Consider the following 15,223-nt stretch of genomic DNA (forward strand, 5'->3'; position numbering starts at 1 on the left):
TTCACTATATTAGCAAACTAAAACAAACAAAGATCATCCTAATAGATACAATACAGCATTTGACAAAATCCAATATCCATTCCTGACCAAAAAATTAAAATTAAGAACACACACACACCTTTCAGCCAACTAGGAATAGAAGGGAACTGCCTCAAACATCCTTAATAGTGAAAGAATAAATATGCTTCCTCTAAGATCGGGTACAAGAAAAAGATGACTGCTCTCACTGTTTCCATTAAACATTGTATTGTAGGTTCTAATCAGGACAGTCAAGCAAGAACAAAATGTGAAAACTATACAGATTGAAAAGGAAGAAGCAAGATTTACTTTATTTACTGACTACATGATTGCCTACGTAGAAAATCAGATGGAATCTTAAAAAAAAAAATCAACTGGATTTCTGTATCTTAACAATGAACCATTGGAAATTGATATTAAAAGCAGTATTTTTATAATAACAATACAAATAGGAAATACTTATAGATAATTGTGACAGAAGATATGAAAGCCCTCTGCCCTGAAACCTATCTATAAAACTTCTAGAAGACAACATAAGGGAAAACCTTTGTGAACTTGGATCAGGCAACGATTTCTCTAGCACTACCTCTGAAGCACAATCCATAAAAGGGAAAAATGCATACATTGAACTTAATCAAGATTTAAAAGTTCTGCTCTTCAAACGTCCCTGTGAAGATAACTAAAAGACAAAGAATAGCCTAGGAGGAAATATTTCCAAATAATATATCTGATAAAGACGTTGTATCCAGAATTTGTAAGGAACTCTCAAAATTCAATTAATAAGAAAGCAAAATGGACAGGCAAAAGATTCAAGCAGACTCTCACTCATGAAAGTGTGTTTGGCAAATAAGTGAATGAAAAGATGCTTAGCATGTTTAGTTACTAGGGGAATGCAAATTAAAGGACAAGATATCACTACAGGTTTGTTGGAGTCGTGAACATTTAATACACTGCTTCATACCAAGTGTTGGCAAGGATGTGGAGCAATTATAGCTCTCATATATTACTGGTAGGAAAGCGAAATGGTGTAGCAACTTTGAAACACAGTCTCTTAAAAAGTTAAACACACACTTATCCTGAGACCCACAATCCCACTCCAAGGTGAAATAAAAACTATCTTCATACCAAAAAAACAAAAACCTATACATGAATGTTTATAGCAGATTGATTTATAATTTCTCCAAACTGGAAATGGCCCAGATGCCCCTCAACAGGTGAATGGTTAAACAGGATGTGGTATATACTGCACATATGAGGATAACAAAAAGGAATTAGGGGCTGATATAATCGACATATAGATGAATCTCAAAATAATTACTCTGAAAGAACCCAGAATTCCCTCCCACAAAAGATGCAAGAACCAGGCAGAATATCCAGTGCTCTGCCCCACCAGCTAATGGGATTCAGAAATGATCTTTGTTTGTCAGTGATACCTATGGTATGAAACAATTGGAAGATGTCAGAATCCATACCACTTGATTGTGCCTTCAGACACTAGTTTATTCTCTGGTCTGCATTTTGGGATCCTTTCTCAGGCAACTGACATTTCTTTGGACACCTACCCCCTCCCACTACTGCCACTACCACAAAGTAGTTTCCAGAGCTGTGACTCAGAACCGGGAAGGTGTTAGACTCATGCCCTGGGCATCTCAGGCATTCCAGGACACAACCCTTGAGTTGCAACTTTGATGCTTCTAGCTGGAAGTGGGGAAAATGTGGCCGTCTAAAGATGGCCAATTAAATCGACAAAATCCCTCCCAGTATTTAGAATACTCCTGCCAGAAACATCCAAAGTCAGATTCTCCAGAAACATAGCCTGGTCCTGTAACCTGACTCATTCAAGTCTCCCTTTTGCTGAGGATGTGAAGCATGGAGAGCTGCTCTTGACCAGAGTGAGTACAAACACGGTTAGGTGCAATGCAGGTGAAGCATGGGTTCACCTCCTTCGTGTATAGGTCTCTACCTTATGCTTCTGTCTTCTGCCTCTATTTTAACCTGTGGGTTCTTTTCTTAATAGCTTCTAAAACCAGCTTTGATTTCTAATGATATTTTTCAATCTCCCACTTAACTCAAAGAATTTATGATTGGCTTTCTTGTTAAAACCCCCAACTAAATTCATCCCAACGCAATCTCTTCTGTGGTCTGTCTATAGTCGCCATTTCCCATCCCATCTATCCCATCCTTATGAGGATATCCAGCCACCCAGAAGCAGGCCTGAGTCTCCCATGTCACTATAAACACTCCCTCTCTGGTTTTCCTGAGTTACAGCAGTTGCACGTCCTCTGGGATTTTGAGAATTCCCAGAACCAACTTATAGGAATTCTTTCTACCTCTTCCAGACCAAGCAGCTACATGTAGAGCTACACATTCCTAAAAGGGTCGTCACTGACAGGTCAACGGTCCCCCAGGCTGAGTCTCCAATCCCTACCACCCTCCTCCAATTCAACTCACTGGCATCACTGCCTGTGTTAAACTGTGAGTGCGAAGGTGAGAGTAGAAATTTCTGGGCCAGGAGGTATATGCCTGAGCAAGCGGGAGAAGGGCATGAATGCAGCCTGCTAGGACCTCAGAGAGACCTGAGGAACCAGAAACACTAGATAGTCCTATGCTAGCTCCATAATGCCAACTTGGCAGTTTGTGTTAGTGCCACCTTCTTATTGCAGAAGGAAGTGATTAGAAAGATGTGAAGAAAAGAAAAAGAACAGAGGAAGTGGCGAGAGAATGCAGAATGCTGGCTTTCCTCCTCTTCCTTCCTCTTCCTCTTCCTCCTCTTCCTCCTCCTAGCCTGCTCCTCCCCTTCTCCTCCTCCTCCTCCTCCTCCTTCTTCTTCCTCTTCCTCTTCCTTTTCCTCTTCCTCCTCTTCCTCCTTCTTCTCCTCCTCCTTCTCCTTCTTCTTCTCCTTCTCCTTCTCCTTCTCCTTCTCCTTCTCCTTCTCCTTCTCCTTCTCCTTCTCCTTCTCCTTCTCCTTCTCCTTCTCCTTCTCCTTCTCCTTCTTCTTCTTCTTCTTCTTCTTCTTCTTCTTCTTCTTCTTCTTCTTCTTCTTCTCATGCCTTCTTGCACCATCTAGTTGAAAACCAAGAGTCCTGGGAAGGTTTAGTTATGCCTCCCCAGCTTTACCCATCACTGGACTCCTTCTGGGTTACCACTGCCAAATATTTGAAAATTTCTAAGAGATTATTTTTTGTGGAAATATAGTCAAAGTTTTCAGGGAAATAGACAAGTTTCTAAGAAGTTTGACTCCAAGAAAAGGGTTCGGTGTGAGTGGAAAGGAATATTTTAAACAAATCTGGTCCTAAGACCTCAGCTATATTCAAGAGTGATTAAGCAGTATTTAAGAATCAGGGAAAAAGATGCCAAGAGGTATAAAAGTCTTTATTTTAAAGATGAAACAAAGAGATTAAATTTCTGAAGTGTTACTGAAGACTAGACTCTTTTGATAGAACTATTTTCCTTCTCTCTTTTTTTTTCCTTTTCCTTCCTCTTTTTAATTTTCATTTTTTTAATGTGTATGGATGGCATGGAAATCCACTCTGTTAACCTTCCAGAGAGAAGTGGCCAAGAAGTCTCAATCATGGGTCCAGGATTAGATTCACTTCTTGGTGACAGTGGAGATCCAATGGAGGTTCACTTGCTAAGGTGAAGGCCAAAGGTCTTGAAAACGCATACAAAGTGACAAAGCAATGCACCACCTGTGTTCCCACCTCACTTTCTCCTTATCCATATGTCCTTCCACTTGCATCTCTCTTCCCTTAATAAGCAGAACCTCTGCATTAGCACGCAGTAAACACATCTATAAAGATGGGCTTCATCACTTCCTCTAGTTGTTTCACCTCCAGGAACATGATTTTTTTCCCTAATGTGTAAGATTTCACTCTAGTATGTCCTTTGGGCCTGACATTCCTAAATATAGAACACCTTATGTTCTAGGTCTTTTCATCTTTACTTGCTTTCAAGACTAAGAGTATGTAAAACCAAACAAGATTCTTCAGTTGATGTTTGTCTGTTCAGCGGCTTTCTACCTTTGTTATACCAAGCCCTCTAAAAATTCACTACAGAGGTAGAGATATAGAAGGGCAATTAGACAAAGCAAGTGGACCTTCAGGAATGTTCAGGGGTCTCTATGACACTCAGACACAGAATGTCAGAGTTTTGGAGGAACTTAGGAATTATAGCCCAATTTCTGCCAATCTCACCAGCTGTGGCGTCAGGGAGTGGACACACCATTGGCATTCTCTGAGCTTTGTTAGTGACAGAGCTGGGTCAGAACCCAGGTTTTCTGATGCCTTTCTTCCATGAAGCATTTCTAACATATTATCTTGATGTTTGTTCACTCTTGGGTATAATGAGAAATAGAAGTTTTGTTTCCACCCTGTATTGGAAGAGCCCTCAGATCTCACAACATCAGCTGTTAAGAGTCAAGTTAGCTCCAGAGGCTGACTAGAAGAGAGACCCCAAAGCAATCACAGGGTCCACCATCAGCTCTGAAATGACCGAGGAGCAGCAAACCTCTTGGGAGAGATCAGCATTGACCATTAGTTCTCCTTTTCTAGAAAACTGTTTTCTCTCTCAAGGCCCCCAGCCCCAGCACCCAGCCTCAGCTCTAGAAAAGTGAATCTTCCTTAAAAAGCCAGCACTTGACCTTGCTGAATAAGGGCTAGAGAGCTAGTCATTCATCATGGAAAATTTCCTAAGCAAAAGGAATGCATTATCTTAATTCTACCCTTATGTTTATATGATTCTTTTCCTGGGGACTTCTACCCTTAATTGCAAAGAGAGGAAGAAAAGAAAATCCTCAAAGAACACACTTTATAGCTCCCTGTACTCAGGTCATGCTGATAAACTAGGCTTGCTAGCAGAGCAATTTAGGTTTCTATTACTTCAAGCAACCAGGGTTGTGCGGTCAGACCGTTTCCTGAGAGTGTTCTCCTTCCCTGAAGGCCCACCCATTCCAGCCCATTAGACTTGCCTTGAAGGTTGTCTGGGGTTTACCACTGCTCCTCAGGACTTGAGCTGAACCCTGGGAAAGGCTGATTGCAGAACTATTGAGGAAAAGACGAGAAAAAATGGGAGTTAGCATAAACAATAAGAATTTAAATTATACAAACAGCAGAAGTTGTCCAGAGAGAATTCTCAGTGCTAGAATATATTTTAAAATCTCCATGAATAGCTCAAGATTCAGATCAAGCCAAGGGGCAGAAAAAATGAAGATAAAGAAGACTGAATGAGAGAGATACTCTTATTTGATTCATCTTCCCATCTCTGAGTACTCTGAGGTGCGGACTAGAGAGAGACGCTTGCTCATTTGTGCAAGGCAAACTGTCTGAAGGTTGTTTTCTCTCTGGTTCGCTGTCGTCCCTCTTCTTGGCCTTTGTTTCTCCCAGCCCCGAGCACCATAATACAGTCACATCCCAAACTTGTTTTATGGCTTAGTCACTTTCCAGCACTTTGCTTTCCTCCTCAAGCTCAAACTTCTGACCTTTGAATTCAGAGGCCTTGTGTCAACCTTATTTAACACACCCTAGCTTCTCTCTCTTGACTTGCTACTCCTCAGTCTTGCCCCTCCACCACCTTGGCCTTCAAATCACACAGAACCAGCCCTGGCCAGAGATAGTGAGATAAGTCACACCCACCATTGGAGCCCTTAAATTGCCTTAACCCCAACTCCTCTTCTCTGTGGGGTTTAATGACCATACTAGCCCTTATTTTGTGTATGAAATTCCCAGCATCTTCATGGGAAAGACTGCCTTTCTCAGGAATCAAGGTCCAGCCGTCTGGAATTCCCTAAGTCTTCCTTCCTCAAGAACCTGCCAATAGGTAAGGATTTGAAAACAAGATTTTGGACCAAGTCATGAGTCCCTGAAAACTGACCTCACAGGTGGCCAGGCTGAGTGCTAACAGTAACAATGCCATTTTCGATCCCATAATCTCATTCCATCCTCACAGCCATCCTATGAAGTGGCATAGAGACATATTATAGGTATTTGAGGTCCCAGTTAAAGAAGGAACTTGTCTGAGGGGATGCTAATAGCTTTTCCTCTCACCTAGAATAAAAACCAACCTCTTTTGCTTGGCCTACAAGGATATACATGATCTGTTCCGTGTCTTTCTCTCTGACCTCATTTTCCACCACTCTCTGACTCTTCAATGATTTTTCTACTTTCTGCTAAAGTATAATTTTCAAAACTTTAAAACATTATTTCCATAAAAATATGCAAACAACACATGTCAAATATTTTCCTCAACTCATTTATTGGTGAAAGAACCTGTTAAGGTTTGGTCAGAAGAAAATTTGAAGAAAAGATGTATATGTATACAGAGGCTTTCAGAAATGTTGAAGTGAATTTGCTAATAGATGCAAAACTGGTTAATATCATATGAGACATTGAAATACAACATTTGGATCAATACAATTGATACATATTTGGTTAGGCTGACCAAGAGAAAAAGAGAGGACTCAAATTACGAAAATTAAGAATGAAAGAAAAACCATAACCAATCTTACATAAATAAAAATATTTATAAGGGAATTCTCTGAACAACTATATACCAACAAATTAGATAACTTACACAAAATGGATAAATTCTTAGAAAGAGACAAATAATAGAAATTTAATCAAGAGATATAAAAAATAAGAATAGACCTATAACAAGTAAAATAATTGAATTAGTTATTTTAAAACTTAACAAATGTTCAAGAAAAATGAATAGCAATCATCAAAACCCTTCCAAAGAATGCAGTAAAGAGTACTTCTCAACTTCTTATGTGATACCAGTATTACTTTGTCCTCACATACAAAGACATCACCAGAAAGTAATATTGGAACAGACATAGGACATCACAAAAAAATAATATTGGAACAGACATATGGGAGCATATGTCTATGAATATAGAGACCAAAGATACTCAACAAAGCTCTGGCAAACTGAATCAAGCAACATATAAAAAAGGACTTACACCAAAACCATGTGTGACTTATCCCGGAAACGTAAGGTTACTTTAACATCTGAAAATCACTTAATGTAATCCACCATATTAGTAGAACAAAGGACAGAGCCATATGGTTATCTCAGTAGAAATAGAAAAAAGTAACTGACAAAAATCCCAAACTTTTTATTATAAAAAAGCACTTAGCAAATCAGGAAGGAAGGAACTTCTTTCTTTGTGATAAAGACCATATATGGAAACCCACAGCTATCATACTTAATAGTGGAAGGCAACAAAAAGAAATAAAAGGCATCCAAATTGGCAAGGAAGAAGTCAAAATTTCACTATTTGCAGACAACGTGGTACTCTACGTAGAAAACTGAAAAGACTCCACCAAAGAATTGCTAGAACTAATACACAAATTCAGTAAAGTCACAGGATACAAAATCAATGTACAGAAATCTGTTGCATTTCTATACATGAATAATGAAACAGCAGAAAGAGAAATCAATGAATTGATCCCATTTACAACTGCACCAAAAACTATAAGATAACTAGGGATAAACCTAACCAAAGAGGTAAAGGATCTGTACTCTGAGAACTATAGAACACTTATGAAGGAAATTGAAGATGACCAGCCCTCAGCAACTTCTCGCTAGACAAATCACCAGAGGAAAAGGAAACAAAAGCAAAAATGAACTATTGGGACTTCATCAAAATAAAATCTTCTGCACAGGGAAGGAAACAATCAACAAAACTAAAGGCAGCCTTCGGAATGGGAGAAGATATTTGCAAATGACATATCTGATAATGAGTTAGTATCCAAAATCTATAAAGAACTTACCAAATTCAACATCGAAAAACCAAATCATCCAGTGAAGAAATGGGCAGAAGACATGAATAGACATTTTTCCAAAGGGGACATACAGATGACTAATAGACACATGAAAAAACGCTCAACATCACTCATCATCAGGGAAATACAAATAAAAACCATGATGAGATAACACCTTAGACCTGTCAGAACAGCTAAAATTAACAACACAGGAAACAACAGATGTTGGTGAGGATGCAGAGAAAGAGGACCCTCTTACACTGTTGGTGGGAATCAAACTGTTGCAGCCATTCTGGAAGACAGTATGGAGCTTCCTCAGAAAGCTAAAAATAGAACTACCCTATGACCAAACAATTGCATTACCAATACTCAGGTATTTACCCAAAGGGTAAAAACACTGATTCAAAGGGGCACAGGCACCTCATTGTTTATATCAGCATTATCAACAACAGCCAAATTATAAGGAGCTCCTGGGTGGCTCAGTTGGTTAAGCACCTGCCTTCAGCTCAGGTCATGACCTCAGGGTCCTGGGATTGAGCCTCACATTTGGCTCCCTGCTAAGTGGGATGTCTGCTTCTCCTCCTCCCTCTGCCCCTGCTTTCTCCCCCTATGCTCTCTCTCTTTCTCTCTCTCTCAAATAAATAAAATCTTAAAAAAAAACATAGTCAATTATGGAAAGAGCTCAAATGTCCGATGACTGATGAATGAATAAAGAAGATGTGGTGTATATATACAACGGAATATTACTCAGTTGTCAAAAAGAATGAAGCCTTGCCATTTGCAATGACAAGAATGGAGCTAGAGTGTATTATGCTAAGTGAAAAAAGTCAGAGAAAGACAAATGCCATATGATTTCACTCACAGATGAAATTTAAGAAAAAAACAGGTGAACATAGGCGAAGGGGAAAAAAAGAGAGAGAAGGAGGCAAACCATAAAGGAGACTCTGAACTGTAAAGAACAGAATGAGAGTTGCTGGAGAAGAGGTGGGCAGGGGGGTGGGCTAAATGGGTGATGGGTGTTAAGGAGGGTACTTTTTGTGATGAGCACTCAGTGTGATATGTAAGTGATGAATTGCTCAATTCTACTCCTGAAACTAATATTACACTATATGTTAACTAAGTAGAATTTAAATAAAAACTTGAAACATTAAAAAAAATAGTGAAAGGCTGAATGCTTTCACCACAAGATCAGGATCAAGACAAGATCATCTATTCTTATAACTTCTTTAACATTGTTAGGTGGTCTAGCCAGGGAATTTAGGCAAGAAAAAAATAAAAAATTAAAGTCATCCAGATGAGGAAGGAAAAAGTAAAACTATCCACTTGCATATGGCACAATTTTGTATATAGAAATTCCTAAAGAATCCACTAAAACACTATGAAAACTGGTAAATGAGTTCAGCGAATATGCAAAATTCAAGATCGATTTAAAATATCACTTGTTCTTCTATATACTAGCAGTGAAAACTTTGAAAATTAAATTAATAATTTAATTCTAGTTATAATAGCAAAATACTTAAGAATACATTTTATTTTTTTTATTATGTTCAGTTAGCATTTTTTAATTTAAATTCAATTAGCCAACATAAGAAGTACAAGACATACACTGATGATTACAAATTGTCACTGAAAGAAATGAAGGAACATCTAAAGAAGTAGACAAATATTTTGGGCTCATGGATCAAATGACTTAATATTGTTATATGATTTTACTCCCCAGATATAAAACTATCCCTATCAAGATACCTGCTGTCTTTTTTTTTTACTTAAACACATCAAATTTTTTTTTAAAGATTTTATTTATTTATTTGACAGAGAGAGAGACAGCCAGCGAGAGAGGGAAAACAAGCAGGGGGAGTGGGAGAGGAAGAAGCAGGCTCATAGCAGAGGAGACTGATATGGGGCTCGATCCCATAACGCCGGGATCACGCCCTGAGCGGAAGGCAGACGCTCAACCGCTGTGCCACCCAGGTGCCCCTAAACACATCAAATTTTTATTGAGCATTTTCTATAGGCAAAGCACATGCTTAGTTCCAGGGGATTCAGAGGTAAGTAAGATAGTTGTGTCTTCAAGGAGCTTTCACCTTAATAAAGAATATAAAATAACCATAATACAGAGTAACAAAGCTATCAAAAATATACTTTTAATGGGGTAAAATTCTATTGGGAATTATATGTCAATTATTTTTGACAAAGGTGCCAGGACAATTCAACACAGAATGGATCATCTTTTCAACAAAGCTAGAACAATTTGATATCCATATGCAGAATAAAATAAACCTCCACATTTATCTCATGGCTATACACAAAAATTAAACTTGAAATTAAACTCTTAAATGTAAGAGTTTAAACTATATAAAACTTCTAGATGAAAACATAAAAAAAAAATCTTAGTGCCCTTGTTTTTGGCAAATATTCCTTGAATACAACATAAAAAGCACAAAAAGCTCTTACAACTCAGTGGTAATAAGACAATAAATAACCCAATTTAAAAATGGGCACAAGAATTGAAAAGATACTTCACCAAAGAAGATAAATGGATGACAAATAAGCATATGAAAAGATATCCAAAATTAGTCATTAAGGAAATGCAAATTGAAAACACAATGATATACCGCTATACTTCCGCTAGAGTGGCTTCAAATTAAAACAACTGACCATACTGTGTGTTGACAAGGATGTGGAGCAACTAGAACTCTTATACACTGCTGGTAGATATGAGAAATGGCAAAACCACTTGAAGAAACAATTTGAGAGTTTCTTTAAAAGTTAAGCATACACCTACCAACCATTCCATTGCTAGGTATTTATCCATATTCGTATCTATTACCACGTACCAATATCACCACAAACAGCAATATAAAACAATACACATTGATTACTTCACAGTTTCTATGGTTCAGAAGTCAGGGTATGGCTTAGCTGGGTCCTCTGTTGTAGGATCTCACAAAGTCTTATCTGAGGTTCAACTGGGGAAGGATTCATTCCCAAGATCACCTGACTGTTAGCAGTAATCAGTTCGTGGGTTGTCAGGGTGAAGGCCGCAGTTTCTTGCTGGCTATTGGCCAGATGTGACCCTCAGCTCATTGCCACATGATCCTTCATAACATGGCCACTTGCTTTCTCAAAGCAACTAGGGAGATAGAGTCTCTCCCAGCAAAATGAGTCTTTTTTTCCCCAGAAATCGACAAGCAAGTCTTAAAATTCCCATAGAAATTCAAGAAATTCAGAAGAGTTAAAACAATCTTGAAAAAGAAGAAGCAAGTTGAAGAATTCACTTCCCAATTTGAAAAATTATTACAAAGCTATAGTAACCAAGAAAATGTGGTGCTGGCATAAAGACAGACACATAGATCAATGAAATAAAATTGAGAGTCCGTAAATAAAAACACACTTCAACTGATGTTCAACAAGGGTGCAAAGATAATTCAATGGGGAAAGAATAGTCTCTAAAAACTGGTGCAGGGACAACTGGATAAGAAACAAAACTGATGAACATGGAGGAAAAAGGAGAGAGGCAAACCAGGAAACATGGTGGGGAAAGAGAGAGAGGCAAACCAGGAAGCAGCCTCTTAACTGTAGAGAACAATCTGATGGTTACCAGAGGGGATGGGGTGGCGGGATGGGTTAAATAGGCGGTGGGTATTAAGAAGGGCACTTGTGATGAGCACTGGGTGTTGTATGTAAGTGACGAATCACTAAATCCTACACCTGAAACTAATATTACACTGTATGTTACCTAACTGGAATTTAAATAAAAACTTGGAGGGAAAAAAAAGAATTAATGTAGACCTTTACCACATAACATACACAAAATTAAGTCAAAATGAATAATATACCTAAATGTAAGAGTTAAAATAATAGAACTCTTAGGAGAAAACATAAAAGCAAATCCTGGTCTTGGGTCAGGCAATCGTTTCTTTGCTGCAATACCAAAAGCACGAGCAAAAACAGAAAAAATAGATGAAAAGGACTTAAAACTTAAAACTTTTCTTCTGCCAATAATACCATCAAGAAAGTGAAGACAGACTGTATAGTGGGAGAAAATAATTGTAAGCCATATATTTGATAAAAGACTTCTTCCCAGAATATATAAAGAATTCTTAAAAACTCAACGGTAAAAGTCAAGTTTAAAAATTGGCGAAGGCTTTCAATAGACATTGCTCCAAGAAAAATATATAAATGGCCAAGAAGTGCATGAAATGATGTTCAACCTCATTAGTCATTAGGGATGCAAACTGAAACCACAAGAGATCACCTCCTACCCACTGAAGTGGCTATAACCAAAATGATGAATGATAATAAATGCCGGCAAGGATGAGGCGAAACTGGAACCCTCACACACTGCTACAGGGAATAAAAAATGGTGCAGCCACTTTGGAAAATAGTTTAACGGTTCCTCAAAATACTAACCGTGGGCCTGTCATAGAACCCAGCAATTCCACTCCTAGGCAGGTACCCCAAATAAATTAAAACATGCATTCACACAGAAACTGGACTTGACTGTTCATAGAAACATTAGTCACACTGTTCCAAAAGTAGAAATAACCCGAATGTCCATCAACTAATAAATAGAAAGACAAAATACGATATTTCTATACAATTGAATAATATCTGGTAATAAAGAATGAAGTATGAATACATGCTATAACCCTTCAAATTATGCTAAGTGAAAGAAGCCTGTCCCAAAAGATCACAGAGTGTATGATTACCTTTATACGAAATTTCTAGAATAGGCAAATCTATAATGACAGACAGTAGATTAGTGATTATCTGGGGCTGATACGGGGGAGAGGAATGATGGAGAGGATGATGGACGGGAACCTACTAACGAGTATGGGTTTTCTTTATGAGGTGGACACAAATTAGATTGTGGTGATATTTGCATAACCTTGTGACTATAGTGAGTATACTGAGAAAACATTGATTTAAATGGGTGAATTATATAGTTTAAAAGTTTTAAATCATTAAAGCTGCTTAAAATGTATTGTTTGGGGCCATCTTTCCCACAGGGTAGAATTCAGTTATATCTCTACTAGACAAAAACTAATTATATTGCTTTAGAAAAGAATCATTTGCATTCCTATCAGTTTTCTACAAGTTGAATTCCACCTCGATGGAATTCTAAAGTAACTTAGGCAATCAAAATTCAGTCAAAGAGGAATACCTCAGCATAATCAGATAAGCCCCAGAAAAAACCCTCAGTGATGCCCAGCTGCCCTCTGAAACGATACTCAGTAATATCTTGTCCATTTCCAAATCTTGGACCATTTTCTGTGACACATCTTTGAAAATCTCCAGCATGTTCCTACCAAAGGGCCTTTGCCAGTTCTACGCTTTCTGCTTCAAGCTCTCTTCATATGCATCTTAATCTAGCTCATTTCTCCTTTTCATTCTGGTCCTGTTCAACTATTCCTTTCTCAGAGGGACAGCATCCCTAAAATCCGTATATTAGCTGTCTAGTGCTATTTAACAAATCATTCCCTAAAGCTCTGACTTAACACAACAAATATTTACGTCAAGTTGTTCTTGGTCAGGAATCTGGGATCAGCTTATCTGGATGGTTCCGGCTTAGCATCTCTCATTCACTTGCAGTCAGGATGTTGGCAAGGACTGCAGTCATCTGAAGGTTTGTCTGGGGCTGGAGAACCAGTTTTCTAGATGGTTCCTTACAAGGATGTTGGCCAGGGGCCTCAGTTCCCTGCCACCTGAGCCTCTTAAGCTGCTTGAGTGTCCTCACGACATGACAGTGAACTTTCCTCAGAGTAGACAATTCAACAAAAACAGGAGGAAGACACAGTGATTTTATTATCCAGCTTCCAAAGTCATATCCCATGACTTCCACTTCAGTCTATTTCTTAGGAGCAAGTCACTACATATAGCCCACACTCAAGGCAAGGGGAATTAGGCTTCACATTTTGAGAAGAGTGTGAAAGAATTTATGGACCTATTTTAAAAGACCAGGACACACCCCCACACAGACACACCCTCTTGTCAGGTACTCTCCACTGCCTTATTCAATTTTTGTTTTCTTCATATCATTTGATGATACTACTCACGTGGCAATTATTGACTCCCCCTGTAACGTAAGACCTATGGAAACAGGAATTTTGCATTATCCCACACCAAATAACTCAGCATCTAGAACAGTACCAGGCATATAGTAGCTCAATGACTATTTTGTTTCCTAAATATACGAATGGATGGATGAGTTACAGGAACAAAACCAGGCTAAGAGTTATGACTCCTAACCTTGTATGTTTCCCCCCCTTTTTTTTTTTTTTTAATCTTAGAAGAACTCTAAAGTTGGAATGTAACTCAAACAATGATTGGGGCAGAGGGCAAAAAGAGGAGCCCTCCCAGTTCTCCATGAAGTCCCTCCAATTAAAACCTCCTCCACTCTTCCACTCTTCCCAAATCCAAGACAAACACTGCTGACCAAAATTTAGGAAAGTCTTTCTCTGCTCCGTACACACAAACAACCCCCTCCATCTTTTAAGAATCAATGTAGGACTGGAGAATAGGATCCATCTGTGGGTCCCACATTTCCTCCCCTACCTATAGAGAGTAAGTTGGGGAAGCAATGAAGCAAGCCTGGATCCCAGGGTTGAACACAAACATTACATCTAGGTTTGAGAGTAAGAAATCTTGAGCACAACCTTGCATGGTCATAGTTATTTGCTCAGGATTTAGCAGCATTTCTGAAGCCAAATGTTGATGCTCCCTGGCTCTGGAGAATAGGAAACCCACACCCAGTTAAGAAGCAGATTGTAATGGGAAGTACGCAGGATGGGGAGTGCTCACTAATTTGCTGAAAGCCTTATTTTCCATACTTGTAAAATGACAGGTGTGATTGGGGAGTGCATATATAACTTCACATTCTTATTCTGGTTCTAATATTTTATAAAGTTCAGAGATGTCTTAAGATCCTTCGAATAGTCTTTGCCAGCTTCTTACCAGGATCAGTATGGGATGCACTTGCATTTCTCTCTCCCTTGTCTAGCAGCTTCAAGAATCTAGAAAGCTGGGACCCCCCCCCCCCCACACACACACACACAATGTGGAGCCAATATGGCATCACACTGCTTCCCAGCCTGTGATGTACCCTGCATCTGCTTCCCAATAGAAGAAGAAAGGCGGGGGGGGGGGGGGCAGTGCAGGGACAAGAAGAATGGCAGTGGCTCAAATATGGAGACAGAGGTGTTCTGTCAGAGATAAGGGCTAGTTCACCACCTCTTGGCAGGTGCACATCTCACTGCTCCCCTTGGTGTCTCTTCAATAAAGCTTTTAAATCAAGACCAAAGGAGCCTGGTCCTCAGGGCAAAAAGCCTTAGGGGCTGCCTCATCAAGTTCAGTGTCCTGGCTGAAGGGATGGTGGTGAGGGTGGAATGGGATCAAGGAATTGATATTTACCCTCTAATTAATTTGCAGGGAGAAAAATGTCT

This window comes from Ursus americanus, chromosome 1, assembly GCF_024610735.1.
Source record: "Ursus americanus isolate L20-20 chromosome 1, mUrsAme1.1.p, whole genome shotgun sequence".
Taxonomy (NCBI): domain Eukaryota; kingdom Metazoa; phylum Chordata; class Mammalia; order Carnivora; family Ursidae; genus Ursus; species Ursus americanus.